The sequence below is a fragment of the Dermochelys coriacea genome, chromosome 1 (genome assembly GCF_009764565.3).
Source record: "Dermochelys coriacea isolate rDerCor1 chromosome 1, rDerCor1.pri.v4, whole genome shotgun sequence".
NCBI lineage: Eukaryota > Metazoa > Chordata > Testudines > Dermochelyidae > Dermochelys > Dermochelys coriacea.
In genome coordinates, this window is record NC_050068.2 from 328,272,295 (window position 1) to 328,286,946 (window position 14,652).

Genomic DNA, 14,652 nt, shown 5'->3' on the forward strand with positions numbered 1-14,652 from the left:
TATAAAACAGCGTTATCACCTTATTAAGATTTAGTAGAATATGGAAATTTTAATGGGAATTTTTTTATTATATATCAAACTGCAAGTCCCCCATCCTCCAAGGAGTGCAGAGACCCCAAGTTAACATCCAAACGCATTCCCTTCCTAGGGTTTGACTTTATTAGTAACCCAAAAACAATAATACAGCAGAAAACAGTCTCTGCTTCCTCTGTGACTAGCTGTCACAGGAATACCTGTGCCTAATTCTCCATTTTCCTCTGTCTAGAAAGTCACTGCCACCTCCCATATGTCTAGAGTTTAAGTTCATGAGCCAGATTTACCCCTGTGATTAAAGCAGAATGTCAGTGCCTTTATGCAGGGTTCTAAAACTTGCTGATAGGATGAATTACCAGAAGATTCCTGCTGCCCTGTTACATTTTCACAAAGTACTAAACTAGTATAGCTCTGTATTGTGTGGGCAATAACATATTTAAGGGTGTCAGTAATTTGAAATTGTTTCTTTTGAAAACACAAGTTGCAGTGGATTCCCATTCTTTTGTCTTAACTTTGGGGACAAGACTCAGACAGAACTTCCAAAGTGTTTTAAGGGTTGCATACATCTCTTCCATCTCTCAGCATATGGTACATTCTGCCACTGCTTCATGGATTTCAGAACCCGTAAATGTACAGACTGATGTCAGTTCTCTTTCAGTTGCTACTAGCACTTAAAGGTTCACCACCCTGTTCTTCTTTTTTCTGTGCACCTGGTGCATCAAGTGAGCCTCAGAACCTGTACATTCTCTGTATCAGATCAGTCTAAAGTAGTGCTTTTGAATTGAGGGCATAAGAATCAGCTAATGTAAGCAGTCTGCTAAGATTTTGGAAAATGTATTTAGGTCCCTGTACAAAGGACTTTTCTTGAGCCCCTACTTAACTTACATAGCCACACACTATATGAGAGTCACAGTTTTAGTGGCTAGACTTGCTTGCTTTGTCACTAACGCACTAGAGACTATGTCAAACCTTTTACTGGTTAGCCCTTTTATAAGGGCTGTGGAGTGACAAGGGTTTGTTTTCCTTCTTTCTGTCCATTAGACATCTTTCCTTAATTTGTTCTTTACTCTCAAGTTTTTTTTCAGATATTTTGAAAAGTCTTTTTTTTCTATTTTCATAGCTTAATCACAAGAAAACTACAAGAGAAGACTGTGTCAGGAACAAAATATTGTTGCATCAGTTTACCATCACACGTCTGGCTTCCCATTACAATACAATTTCTGATGCTTAGGTATTCCAATGTGGTAGTTGCACTGTTTTGATGCTTCATGACCATCTTCTACCTATTTCTCCTATGTAGCAGAAGGTCCACTTGGGAAGGTTATGCTCCACCTGTTGGTGCATATAGTACTTAGACTTCACTTTGTAGATATTTGTGGAATTAGACTCGGTCTTCCATATCTTTTTGGTATTATCCCCCCACAAAAAAGCAGCCAGCTTGGTCCTGACTAGTTTGCCCTATTTTCAACCTTTGTCTATGTTCCTCTTTAATCTCTGTCATTTGAGGCTTCTGTGCTTGGTGTACATCAGTCTCCTCCTCCTGAGCCCCCTGAGTCTATTTGAATCTACAGCAAACTCAGGCTTAGTGTAGATTCCTCCATATATGCTCTTGGAGGTAGGGCTTGTATCCAGTGAAGCACTTGTCTCCTAATGACCTCCAGTCATTTCAGGGAATGGTTTACCAGCTAGCAGAGGTGTTAAACCTTTCTTCATTTGGGGAAAACGCTCATACAGATTTGATATTTTGCAGTCCAGTAATGTGAATTAGATTGTGTCATAGAATCATCATAGAATATGATGGGACCTCAGGAGGTCATCTAGTCCAACCCCCTGCTCAAAGCAGGACCAATCCCCAACTAAATCAGTGAGGGGACTGGTAGATGGAGCTTGGCTGGGGAAGGTGCGGGGGATGAGGATAATGATGAATGAAAGAAACTCATGCTGCTAGAAAACCCAACAAAATGTGTTCTGCCAGCAGACAAAGTGAGAAAGTGATGGCCTTAGGTGACAAAACACTGTTGCTGCTCGTGACTTTCCCCTAATCTGACAGAAAAGTAATGCAAGGCCTGGCTGCTTCCACATAATTTATCTTGGACTAGCCACAACACACAACTTTTAGCCCCATGACCATGTCATCATGCAGCAGATAGCTCCACTATGTTCAGTCATGCCATCTTACAAGATTCCTTTAAGAACTGGTGAATGTATTTCTACAGGATCACAACACAGTGCTAATGGAGTTACCTTCTGAGCCTTTAGCGGAGTGCTTTTTATTTTGCCTGCCACTTAGGAAATTGTACAATATGTAGAAAAAAGTACTGGATAAGAGCTAAGTATTATTTATTTTTAGTTTTTTGATTTTTAATTCCAGTCAGATCTTTGAGAAGAGAGTGAAATGCAGTCTTTAATGACTGATCCACCATTCACTCTAAGTTGTCCTTTGTTCTCTTTGCAAATTTATAACTAAATTGTTGTCCGAGTTCCACTTGGTTCAGACCATCATCCTCCAAATATTTTTTTCAGAGTAGCAGCCGTGTTAGTCTGTATTTGCAAAAAAAAAAAGGAGTACTTGTGGCACCTTAGAGACTAACAAATTTATTAGAGCATAAGCTTTCGTGAGCTACAGCTCACTTCATCGGATATGCATCCGATGAAGTGAGCTGTAGCTCACGAAAGCTTATGCTCTAATAAATTTGTTAGTCTCTAAGGTGCCACAAGTACTCCTTTTCTTTTTGCAAATATTTTTTATTACACTTCATTGTGATCCAGGGAAATTTAGACTCCACACCTTTTTAGATGTCAAAACATCTTTAGGGTTTTATTTTTTTAGGATTAAAACATTTTAGGACATCACTTATACGTTGTCTTTTAGGGATCACTATAGGGGAAATTACATCTGTATACATCTATCTAAGTGGGTTTATATATACAGTATATCTATAGATATAAAAGACCTGATAATACATTAATCACAATGACGGTACACCAGGCCATCAGTATCCTTGTATTCTCTCCTGTGTTTTCCTACCTAGCAACTACCTCTGTAGTCTCAGCTTTCTACACCCAAGTAACCTTTAAGGAGTATTTATCCAAACCTTGCATAATGACAGGTTTCAGAGTAGCAGCTGTGTTAGTCTGTATTCGCAAAAAGAAAAGGAGTACTTGTGGCACCTTAGAGACTAACACAAATTTATTTGAGCATAAGCTTTCATGAGCTACAGCTCACTTCATCGGATGCATTCCTTCCTACCAACACTACAAAAAGATTCTGGGTGGACTCCTCCTGAAGGTCGAAACAACAGACTGGACTTCTACATAGAGTACTTCTGCTGACGTGCACGGGCTGAAATTGTGGAAAAGCAGCATCACTTGCCCCATAACTTCAGCCGTGCAGAACACAATGCCATCCACAGCCTGAGAAACAACGCTGACATCATAATCAAAAAGGCTGACAAAGGAGGTGCTGTCGTCATCATGAATAGGTCAGAATATGAACAAGAGGCTACTAGGCAGCTCTCCAACACCACTTTCTACAAGCCATTACCCTCTGATCCCACTGAGGGTTACCAAAAGAAACTACAGCATTTGCTCAAGAAACTCCCTGAAAAAGCATAAGAACAAATCCACACAGACACACCCCTGGAACCCTGACCAGGGGTATTCTATCTGCTACCCAAGATCCATAAACCTGGAAATCCTGGACGCCTCATCATCTTAGGCATTGGCACCCTGACAGCAGGATTGTCTGGCTATGTAGACTCCCTCCTCAGGCCCTACGCTACCAGCACTCCCAGCTATCTTTGAGACACCACTGACTTCCTGAGGAAACTACAATCCATTGGTGATCTTCCTAAAAACACCATCCTGGCCACTATGGATGTAGAAGCCCTCTACACCAACATTCCACACAAAGATGGGCTACAAGCAGTCAGGAACAGTATCCCCGATAAGGAATGCATCCGATGAAGTGAGCTGTAGCTCACGAAAGCTTATGCTCAGATAAATTGGTTAGTCTCTAAAGTGCCACAAGTACTCCTTTTCTTTTTATCCAAACCGTGTCTCACATGCATTGCTGAATGTTTAAAATATGACCCACACTGAGTGAGCATTAGAATTTAGTCATCTGTAGTAAAAGTGGCTCGTCGGTCTGCTTGTGTCTGATGCAGATATTGGCCAAACTGCCACTTGGAACTCAAAGCACACTTTCTAGAAGCTTTATTGTTTAGAGTTGGAGGGCAGTCAGATGCCCAGTTTAGTAGGGCAGTGTTTGTTTAATTATTGCAACTCTTAATTTCTTAATGGTTGCTGCTTGCTAGTCTTTGGGGGTTGAGAACTGTGGAAGCAATTTGGGAAAGGAAAAAAGGAAATTGCTTAACTGTAATTTGCAGTTCTCATACCTTGTTTCTCCCTTAGATCTACACTCTTTCTCTCTCCAATGTCTTTAGAGTTTGGAATCTATGTTTGCTGCTCTGTGTGAATTGGAAATAGCAGGCTTATCTACCTTTGCTTTTTAAGCATAGTCTCAGTATCTGAACCTGTAGGCTTATAACTCTGTTTAAACATTCACTACAAAGTGATTTTTGACCCATGTGCATTGCATTAAACTTACAAGATTGAGAATTTATGGAAGAAGCATAGTTGGAGGGCTGCAGTTGACCAGGTAAATAACCTTGTTTTACTCTAATGATCAAAACTTTTGTATCTTGTAGCACATTAAGCTTAAAACATTAATCAGAAACTTGGTATCCAGCCTGACAGTATTTTTGATTTACAGGCAGAGGATTTAGTAAGCAATTTTACAATACGGTACTGACCTTCTGTTCCATATACAGTATTTGATGAGAGTAGGGAAATTGGTCAAAATTTGTTATTAATGCAGCACTGGAACATTTGTAATGCAACAGCAAGGTCACTTTTGTTTTCTGCAGCCTACATAATATTTAGATGGGTCCAGCTCCAAGCTATCAAGGCTTATGGTGTGTTCATTGGAAGCTTTTATGAGCCTCATGCCATTCCTTCTGTGGGATATGACCTGCTTTCATTGGTAGTCTCTGAATGTAGGAGGCCAGCTGCAAGCATATCCTGTAAAAATGATTAGCCAATAATGGTGCACTGGGGTGCAAAATAGCAGTTGTAATAACGGATTACTCCATTATGCTTCTTCATTGACTGAATAAAGACCTGATTGAGTGAGGAGTGTAGAAAAATGTACTCTTCTGACTTAAACTTAAAGGATTTGATAAAATAACAACTTTAAGGGTAAATGGAGTGCCATTAAATTGAAACCAGAGAGATTTTCAAATTAGAATTTGAGTAATTTCCTATATTCTCACTTCTCCAAAGTGCTATAGACACTAACAAAAGGAATTGTGAATCAGCTGCCTTTAACATAATTTATAGATCTAAGGTAATTTATGGAATATTCAGGTTTGTGGGAACAAATGAAGCAGTAATCCTATCATAGTTTTCAGACTTGTATTGTCATATGTTATAAACCAAAATTTTAAATAGTTATACTTATTTATAAACATTGTCTCATTCCTAGTAAACCTAGTTTTTGCTTGCTACAGACTACGGGTCTGAAGAAATACTAAGGAGATTAGAATAATATTTTAAACTAATCAATTTTGGGGTATAACTTTAACCAGCCAGAAAGGTTTGAAAGCTCCATATTCCTTTAGCTTTCCTTTGCTTATTTACACATACATTTACTGTGGCTAAGTCCTTGCTTTCTTGATAGTTTGAATTTGTATGCAGTTGCCTAATGCAGGCATTTGCTCTTACTTAAACTCTTTAGTTCATTATATTTAGTACATTCTATTTAATCACATACAGACTTGTTAACATTTTGCTTTTGAAACGTAGGACCATTTTCATTATATCTTTTCTACCTGGTCAGATCCTGAATGACACAATGCCACTGTGTCATGGTGCATTATCACCAGCTGAGGGGAAGTAACTAGGAGCATCTTTTTTCCTTCTCCCCAACACACAGCATCACAGAAAGAGGGGGCAACAGAGCAATCAGAATTTTTTTTTTTAAATAAGGCCAAAGTAGTTACATCAGTATATTCTGATGTCTTCACTCTGCTGTGATGTACATCAGGACAAATGAGGCTGCATTCTAAAGGAATATATTCACAAGTATAAAAGATTGTGTCCTACAGTTCAATATTTGCATTTTGGTGTATTGCACTTCAGGATGAATTTTTCAAAACATCCCTGTTCATTTTCAGAAATAGTCTCCCAGGCTGAAGCTCCCACCTGCTCCTTTAGAGCTGTGGCAGCATTGCACCAATATATTTCTCCTTTCTGCACTTGTTTCGTTTTTGTTTGTTTTTTCATTCCTGCTTCAGTCAAATGGTTCGCCAATCCCGACACTTCTTCCAGAAGGGGCTTTTTGGAGGCAGCATTTTCTGTGTGTGGCTCATCTGAAATGCTTTCTTCTTTCTTCCTCCCCCCTCTTCCTGGTGTGTAACTCCTCACTTATTTTGTTATCCTCTTTTCTCATTTTTCACACCACCCATGAATAAAAAAGGCCATTCTGGGTCAGACCAGTGGTCCATCTAGCCCAGTATCTTGTCTTCCAGCACTGGCCAGTTGCAGATGCTTCACAGGGAATGAACAGAACAGGGCAACTATCAAGTGTAGTATCTGTTCTTATCCGTTTAATGGACTGAATCACAGAACAGCGTGCATTACTTTGCATTTATCAACATTGAATTTCCTCTGCCATTTTGTTGCCCATTCACTCAGTTTTGTGATATTTTTTATAACTTTTTGCAGTCAGCTTCAGACTTAACTATCTTGAGTAATTTTGTACTGTCTGCAAACTTTACCACCTTACTGTTTATCCCCTTTTCCAGAATATTTTTGAAGAAGTTGAACAGCACAGGTCCCAGCATAAATCCTTGGGGGATCCTGCTATTTACCTCGTTTCCCTGTGAAAACTGACTGTTTCTTCCTATCTTTTAACTAGTTACTGATCTATGAGAGGACCTTCCCCCTTATCTCATGACTGTTTACTTTGCGTAAGAGCCTTTGGTGAGCCTTGTCAAAGGCTTTCTGAAAGTCCAAGTACACTATATCAACTAGATTGCCTTTGTCCACATGCTTGTTGATTCCTCAAAGAATTCAAATAAATTAGCGAGGGCCCTTTACAAAAGGCTTGTTGACTCTTCCCCAACATATTGTGTTCATCTGTCCGTAATGATTTTGTTATTCACTATAGTTTCAACTAATTTTCTTGGTACTGAAGTTTTGGCTTTCTGGCCCGTAATTGCCAGGATTGCCTCTGGAACCTTCTTTAAAAATCGGCATGACATTATCTATCCTCCAGTCACCAGTTACAGGGGCTGATTTCAACAATAGGTTACATAGCACAGTTATGCATCCGATGAAGTGAGCTGTAGCTCACGAAAGCTTATGCTCTAATAAATTTGTTAGTCTCTAAGGTGCCACAAGTACTCCTTTTCTTATAGCACAGTTAGTAGTTCTGCAGTTTCATATATGAGTTTCTTCAGAACTCTTGAATGAATACCATTTGGTTCTAGTAACTTATTACTGTTTAACTTTTTGGTATGTTCCAAAACTTCCTCAACTCCTCCATCTGGGGCAGTTCCTCAGATTTGTCACCTAAAAAGAATGGCTCAGCTGTGGAAATCTTCCTTGCATCCTCTGCAGTGAAGACTAATGCAAGGAATTCATTTACCTTCTCTGCAATGGCTTTATGTTCCTTGAGTGCTCCTTTAGCACCTTGATCGTCCAGTGACCCCACTGATTGTTTGGCAGGCTTCCTGCTTCTGATGTACTTAAATACTTTTGCTGTTAATTTTTGCTAGTTGTTCTTTAAATTCTTTTTAGTCCACCTAATTATACTTTTATACTTGACTTTCCAGGGTTAGCACTCCCTTCTATTTTCCTCGCTACAGTTTGACTTCCAGTTTTTAAAGGATGCCTTTATGTTGCTAATTGCTTCTTTTACTCTGCTGTTTTTCTGATGTGGCATTTTTTGGTCCTTTTACTATTTGTTTTTATTTGGGGTATACATTTAGTTTGAGCCTCTGTTATATTTTTTTAATAGTTTCCGTGCAACTTTCAGGCATTTCACTTTTGCGACAGTTCCTTTTAATATCTATTTAACTAGCTTCTGTGTTAAAAAAAAAATTCTCATTTTTGAAGTTAAATGTTACTGTCGTGGGTATCTTTGGTACATTTCTCCCTACAAAGCTATTAAAGTTAATTACAGTATGGTCACTATTACTGAGCAGTTCAGCTATATTCACCTCTTGGACCAGATCCTGTGCTGCACTTAGGACTAAATAAAGAATTGCCTCTCCCCTTGTGGGTTCCAGGACTAGTGCTCCAAGGAGCAGTCGTTAATGGTGTCCAGAAATTTTCTCTCTTCATCCCTTCTGTGACGCCTGGCAGACTAGGTGCCACCTCATGCCAAGGCCCCCAACAGAACACTAACCAATACATAGCTGGAAACCAGTCTGGCTCACCGGTGTGTTAGTATTGTTAAAATAGATGCTAAGTTTATAAGTATGTGTTTATATTTTATGACAAAAAGAAAAGGAGTACCCGTGGCACCTTAGAGACTAACAAATTTATTAGAGCATAAGCTTTCGTGAGCTACAGCTCACTTCATGGGATGCATTTGGTGGAAAAAGCAGAGGAGAGACTTACACACACACACACACACACACACACACACACACACACACACACACACACAAAGAGAGAGAACATGAAACAATGGGTTTATCATACACACTGTAAGGAGAGTGATCACTTAAGATAAGCCATCACCAGCAGCAGGGGGGGGAAGGAGGAAAACCTTTCATGGTGACAAGCAAGGTAGGCTAATTCCAGCAGTTAACAAGAATATCAGAGGAACAGTGGGGGGTGGGGTGGGAGGGAGAAATACCATGGGGAAATAGTTTTACTTTGTGTAATGACTCATCCATTCCCAGTCTCTATTCAAGCCTAAGTTAATTGTATCCAGTTTGCAAATTAATTCCAATTCAGCAGTCTCTCGTTGGAGTCTGTTTTTGAAGCTTTTTTGTTGAAGGATAGCCACTCTTAGGTCTGTGATCGAGTGACCAGAGAGATTGAAGTGTTCTCCAACTGGTTTTTGAATGTTATAATTCTTGACGTCTGATTTGTGTCCATTCATTCTTTTACGTAGAGACTGTCCAGTTTGGCCAATGTACATGGCAGAGGGGCATTGCTGGCACATGATGGCATATATCACATTGGTAGATGCGCAGGTGAACAAGCCTCTGATAGTGTGGCTGATGTGATTAGGCCCTATGATGGTATCCCCTGAATAGATATGTGGACAGAGTTGGCAACGGGCTTTGTTGCAAGGATAGGTTCCTGGGTTAGTGGTTCTGTTGTGTGGTATGTGGTTGCTGGTAAGTATTTGCTTCAGATTGGGGGGCTGTCGATGGCTTATCTTAAGTGATCACTCTTCTTACAGTGTGTATGATAAACCCATTGTTTCATGTTCTGTGTGTGTATATAAATCTCTCCTCTGCTTTTTCCACCAAATGCATCCGATGAAGTGAGCTGTAGCTCACGAAAGCTTATGCTCTAATAAATTTGTTAGTCTCTAAGGTGCCACAAGTACTCCTTTTCTTTTTATATTTTATGAAATGCTTGTAGGATGCTGCATATTAGGGCTGTCAATCGTAGTTAACTCAAGCGCTTAACTCAAAACTAATTAACTAGATTAAAAAAATTGCTATTAAACAATAAGAGAATACTAATTTAAATGTATTATGAATATTTTGGATGTTTTTCTGCATTTTCAAATATATTGATTTGTTACTACACAGAATATAAAATGTACAGTGCTCACTCTATTTTGTATTACAAATATTTGCACTGTAAAAAAGATGTACAAAAGAGATAGTATTTTTCAGTTCACCTCATACCAGTACTGTAGTGAAATCTCTTTATTGCGAGAATTCAGCTATTTTTTTTTTTAGTTTATATAACTGCACTCAAAAACAAAACAATGTAAAACTTTGGAGCCTACAAGTCCATTCAGTCTAACTTCTTGTTCAGCTAATCACTAAGACAAAGAAGTTTATTTACATTTATGGGAGTTAATGCTGCCCGCTTCTTATTTACAGTGTCACCTGAAAATGAGAATAGCATTGGCATGGCACTTTTGTAGCCAGTCTTGCAAGGTATTTACGTGCCAGATGTGCTAAACATTCGTATGCCCCTTCACGCTTAGGACACCATTCCAAAGGACATGCTTCCCCGTTCCTGACACTTGTTAAAAAATTAATGCATTACTTAAATTTGTGATTGAACTTCTTGGGGGAGAAGTGTACGTCTCCTGCTCTGTGGTTTTACTCTCATCCTGCCATATATTTCGTGTTATGGCAGTCTTGGATGACGACCCAGCACATGTTGTTTGATTTAAGAACACTTTTTTCCCTGCAGATTTGACAAAACACAGAAAAGATACCAATGTGAGATTTCCAAAGATAGCTACAGCACTCAACCCAAGGTTTAAGAATCTGAAGTGCCTTCCAAAATCTGAGAGGGATGAGGTGTTGAACATGCAGACAGACGTCTTAAAAGAGCAAGACTCTGGTGCAGAAACTACAAAACGCACCACCAAAAAAGAAAATCAGCCTTCTGTTGGTGGCATCTGACTCGCATGATGAAAATGAACATGCGTCAATCCATACTGCTTTGGATCGTTATCGAGCAGAACCCATCAGCATGGAAGCATGTTCTTTGAAATTGTGGTTGAAGCATGAAGGGGCATTCAAATGTTTAGCATATCTGGCATGTAAATACCTTGCAACGCCAGTTACAACAGTGCCATGCAAATGCCTGTTCTCACTTTCGGGTGACATTGTAAATAATAAGCAGGCAGCATTATCTCCCATAAATGTAAACAATCTTGTTTGTCTTAATGATTTGCTGAACAAGAAGTTAGGACTGAGTGGACTTGTAGGCTCTCAAGTTTTACATTGTTTTATTTTTGATTGCAGTTATATATTAAAAAAAAATTCTAGATTTGTAAGTTGCACTTTCAAGTTAAAGAGATTGCACTACAGTACTTATGAGGTGACTTGAAAAATACTTATTTTGTTTCTTTTTTTTACATTGCATATATTTGTAATCCATAATATAAAGTGAGCACTATACACTTTTTAATCTGTGTTGTAATTGAAATCAATATATTTGAAAATGTAGAAAACATCCACAATATTTAAATAAATAGTACCTATTATTTAACAATGCGATTAAAACTTCAATTAATCATGATTAATTTTTGTAATCATTTCACAGCCCTACTACATATATTAATCTCACTTATAACATCTGTACCCCATATTATAAAGTGATGTTAAGTGTTTGCATTGTAATCCTCTGTGATTGTGTAAGTCATCAAACAGGAAAGGAGCATTAATTATAGTAAAATGCTGGCTTCCTACAGTGTGTGTTAGGTCCTGCCCACCAAGAAGGCCCATTGAAACGAAATGAGACATTGTGAAACATCAAAGAACAAAGACTTTTATTAATTGTCTTCCACTGCACTACCCTCCAAGAAGAGGAGACATGTGGGTGAACACATCCTATCGCTTGAACTCTGGAGCGAAGATAAAAATCCTGACGAGAAGAAACTGTATCTCTGTTTTGCTTGGACTTTTGGAAGGGCAAGTTTTCGAAGCATAAGGATGGGATCCCCAGCTGCTTATCCTAGGTTAGCTCTAAAGGACACACAGAGCTTGCATATTACAGGAGTTTCTATCACCTTTTGGAACCTAAGAGTGTAACTCATTTATGTATGTATGTTTACCTGCTTTAACCTTGTAAATAACCTTTTCCTTGGTAAATAAATCTTTAGATAGTATATTATAGGAATGGCTACAAGCATTGTCTTCGGTGTAAAATCTAAAGTGCAGTTGACCTACAGTAAGTGACTGGTCCTTTAGGATTGGAAGTAACCTAAATATTGAGAGTATCTGGTGTAAGTGACCATCTATTACAGAGGCAAGCATGTGTAGGTGGAAAGATAGACTGGAATACCCAGGGAACTGTCTGTGACTCCGTTGTTAAGTTGTTATAGTGCCTGAGGAGTTTACACTTGATACTTGGTTGGTGAAATTTAAGTATAGAACTCACAACTAGTAAGGGATTTGTGCCCTGTTTCTTAATAGTCTGCCTTGAAGTTGGTACTCATGCTCTTGCGCCCCTCCAAACAGCTTGACGTCTTCCTGAAATGACATATGGGTATATATCAATATGGAGATAGTTGAAATCCCCCATTATTATTGGGTTTTCTGTTTTTGTAGCCTCTCTAATCTCCCTGACCATTTCAGTCACCATCACCATCCTGGTCAAGTGGTCAGTAATGTATTCCTACTGCTATACTCTTAATGTATGTATCTTCACCAATGTCCTCCTTTCCCTTCAACCTTTGTCTGCCCCATGGCTGGGCTCTGTGGGGAGAGGAGGGCTGATGGCTGCCTCATGGCTGGGCTCTGGGGAGGAGGGCTGGGGGCTGCCCCATGGTTGGGCTCTGTAGGGAGGGAGACCTGGTGTATGGGAAGGGGAGACTGATGTTTGGGCCAGGGGGTGCCCCATGGCTTGGCTCTGGGGGAAAAGGGGTGTGGGTGTCTGGGCCAGGGGGTGCCCTGCAGCTGGGCTGTGGGGGGATGGAAGTGCGGGTATCTGGGCTCTGGGGGTCCCACACAGCCCACTCCAGCACTCCCCAACTGGAACTGGTTTGTTAGGGATTTCTTTAACTCTCTACTCCTGGGGGAATCTTTTTTGCTGTTGTCTGTATTGTTGTCACACTTGTTGACAGCTATTTTGAAATAAATTACCAACATAATGAAACTGGAGTGATTATGTTGTGTTGTTTTTGACAAAATATGCAGAATTTTTAATATTTTGGCATAGAATTCTCCCAGGAGTAACTGTGACAGTAAGGAGCCAGACAAAGACAAAGCTTGAGCAGCCAGTAATGGGGTGCGGGCTAAAGATGGTGGCATAGTTTTGTCTTTGTCTGTCATCCTCTTGTCATCCCAGATGATAGAGTTGGAGATAATGAGTCCTTCATTTCGTCCTTTTCCCCCAGCAGAGTCCTGGTGGCTAGTTTTTACAAAGTCCATTGTGCTCTGAGCAAAAAGCTTTCCTCTTATGACTAGTACCCAGCTTGCTCTGCAGTGGGCAAGGAGAGCTAGTGGGACACTGATCAGTGAACTCACCTGTACGCCACACCAAGTTCAGAGATGCCTTTGGCAAAGTATGTTTTGTCATCCCACCCTCAATCTTGGAGTCAGAAGGAGAAAATAGCCAACAATAGGGACAATTTAAAAATAAACCCTGTAAATAACAGTTTGGCTTTAGTCTATGAACCCTTTATGGTAGGGATTGTCTCTTTTCTGAATTTGTATAGTGCCCAGCACAACTGGACCTAAATCCTGACTGCAGCCTTTGGGTGCTAGTATAATACAGTATAAATATTTATTACTACAGCTGATGATGATGATGATGATGGTACAAAAAGAAAAGGAGTACTTGTGGCACCTTAGAGACTAACAAATTTATTAGAGCATAAGCTTTCGTGAGCTACAGCTCACTTCATCGGATGCATCCGATGAAGTGAGCTGTAGCTCACGAAAGCTTATGCTCTAATAAATTTGTTAGTCTCTAAGGTGCCACAAGTACTCCTTTTCTTTTTGCGAATACAGACTAACACGGCTGCTACTCTGAAACCGATGATGATGATGATAGTAAAAAAATCACCCTTGAGTAGCACACTTAACACAGATTGGCCTTCAGGAGTTCTATTAAACTAAATGTATTTTCATATTGTATTTCTTGTCTTTTTCCCTTCTAATTCTGTATCTCCCAGCTTCACTCTTTTCCTATATCTCTACATTTGTACTTCTGCCTTTCTGTCATTTTCTCTCGTTTGTTTCTCACCATTCACACTTTTTCTAGGGTCTCCATACTTATTCCTTTCCTTTATTTTTAGTGTGTGCTTGGGCACCATTTAAAGTAAATAGCAAAGTGTATTCACTGTGTTTAATATGGTATATACCCTCAATACTACAGTGTGGAAACTATCAGGACTTTAATGGCATTGAGTGTGTGTGTGTGTCTGTGTGTCTGTGTGTGTGTGTGTATTGATACATACATATCCAACTCTGCTAAGAGATCATCTTTTGGAAGACGGAAAAGAGAGAGAAATGTCTATCTGTGCACATTGATCGATCTCGAGTGTGTGTGTGTGTGTGTGTGCGCATGTGTCTATACATGGGTGCGTGCACACATACACTCACACACACATCCCCCTCTTTCCTTCCAGGCCCACTCCCCAAGGGATGGGTTTTTGGCTTAGCACATGATCTTCAGGACCTTTCATCCTGCCTTCCAACCTTGGGGCTTCTTTCTCATGGCAGGGTAGGGTGATTAAGTGAGTTTTTGAAACGTGGTCTAATCTGGCACAATGGGCTCTGGGGTATAAAGTTCTGAGTATGACAATTCGAAAAGGTGGTCTCCACATGTGAGGGAAGTGAACTTGATGTATGTCTTAGGTGGCTGTCAAGACTTAGAAAGTGCCAATGCAGGGAG

At 39.7% G+C, this 14,652-nt stretch overlaps 1 protein-coding gene across 8 annotated transcripts in view; it reads left to right on the forward strand.

Moving 5' to 3' along the window:
* ORC5 (origin recognition complex subunit 5) overlaps positions 1–14,652 on the forward strand; it is a 134,228-nt gene that overhangs the window by 103,434 nt on the left and 16,142 nt on the right. Inside the window, exon 14 of one of the 8 annotated variants that reach the window (XR_006275719.1) lies at positions 11,504–11,852. The exons of 6 other annotated variants lie outside the window; for them this stretch is intronic. The gene's annotated coding sequence lies outside the window, so the exon portion shown is untranslated. The remainder of the gene's footprint in view (positions 1–11,503; positions 11,853–14,652) is intronic. One more of the 8 variants, XR_006275718.1, reaches the window with a different exon arrangement.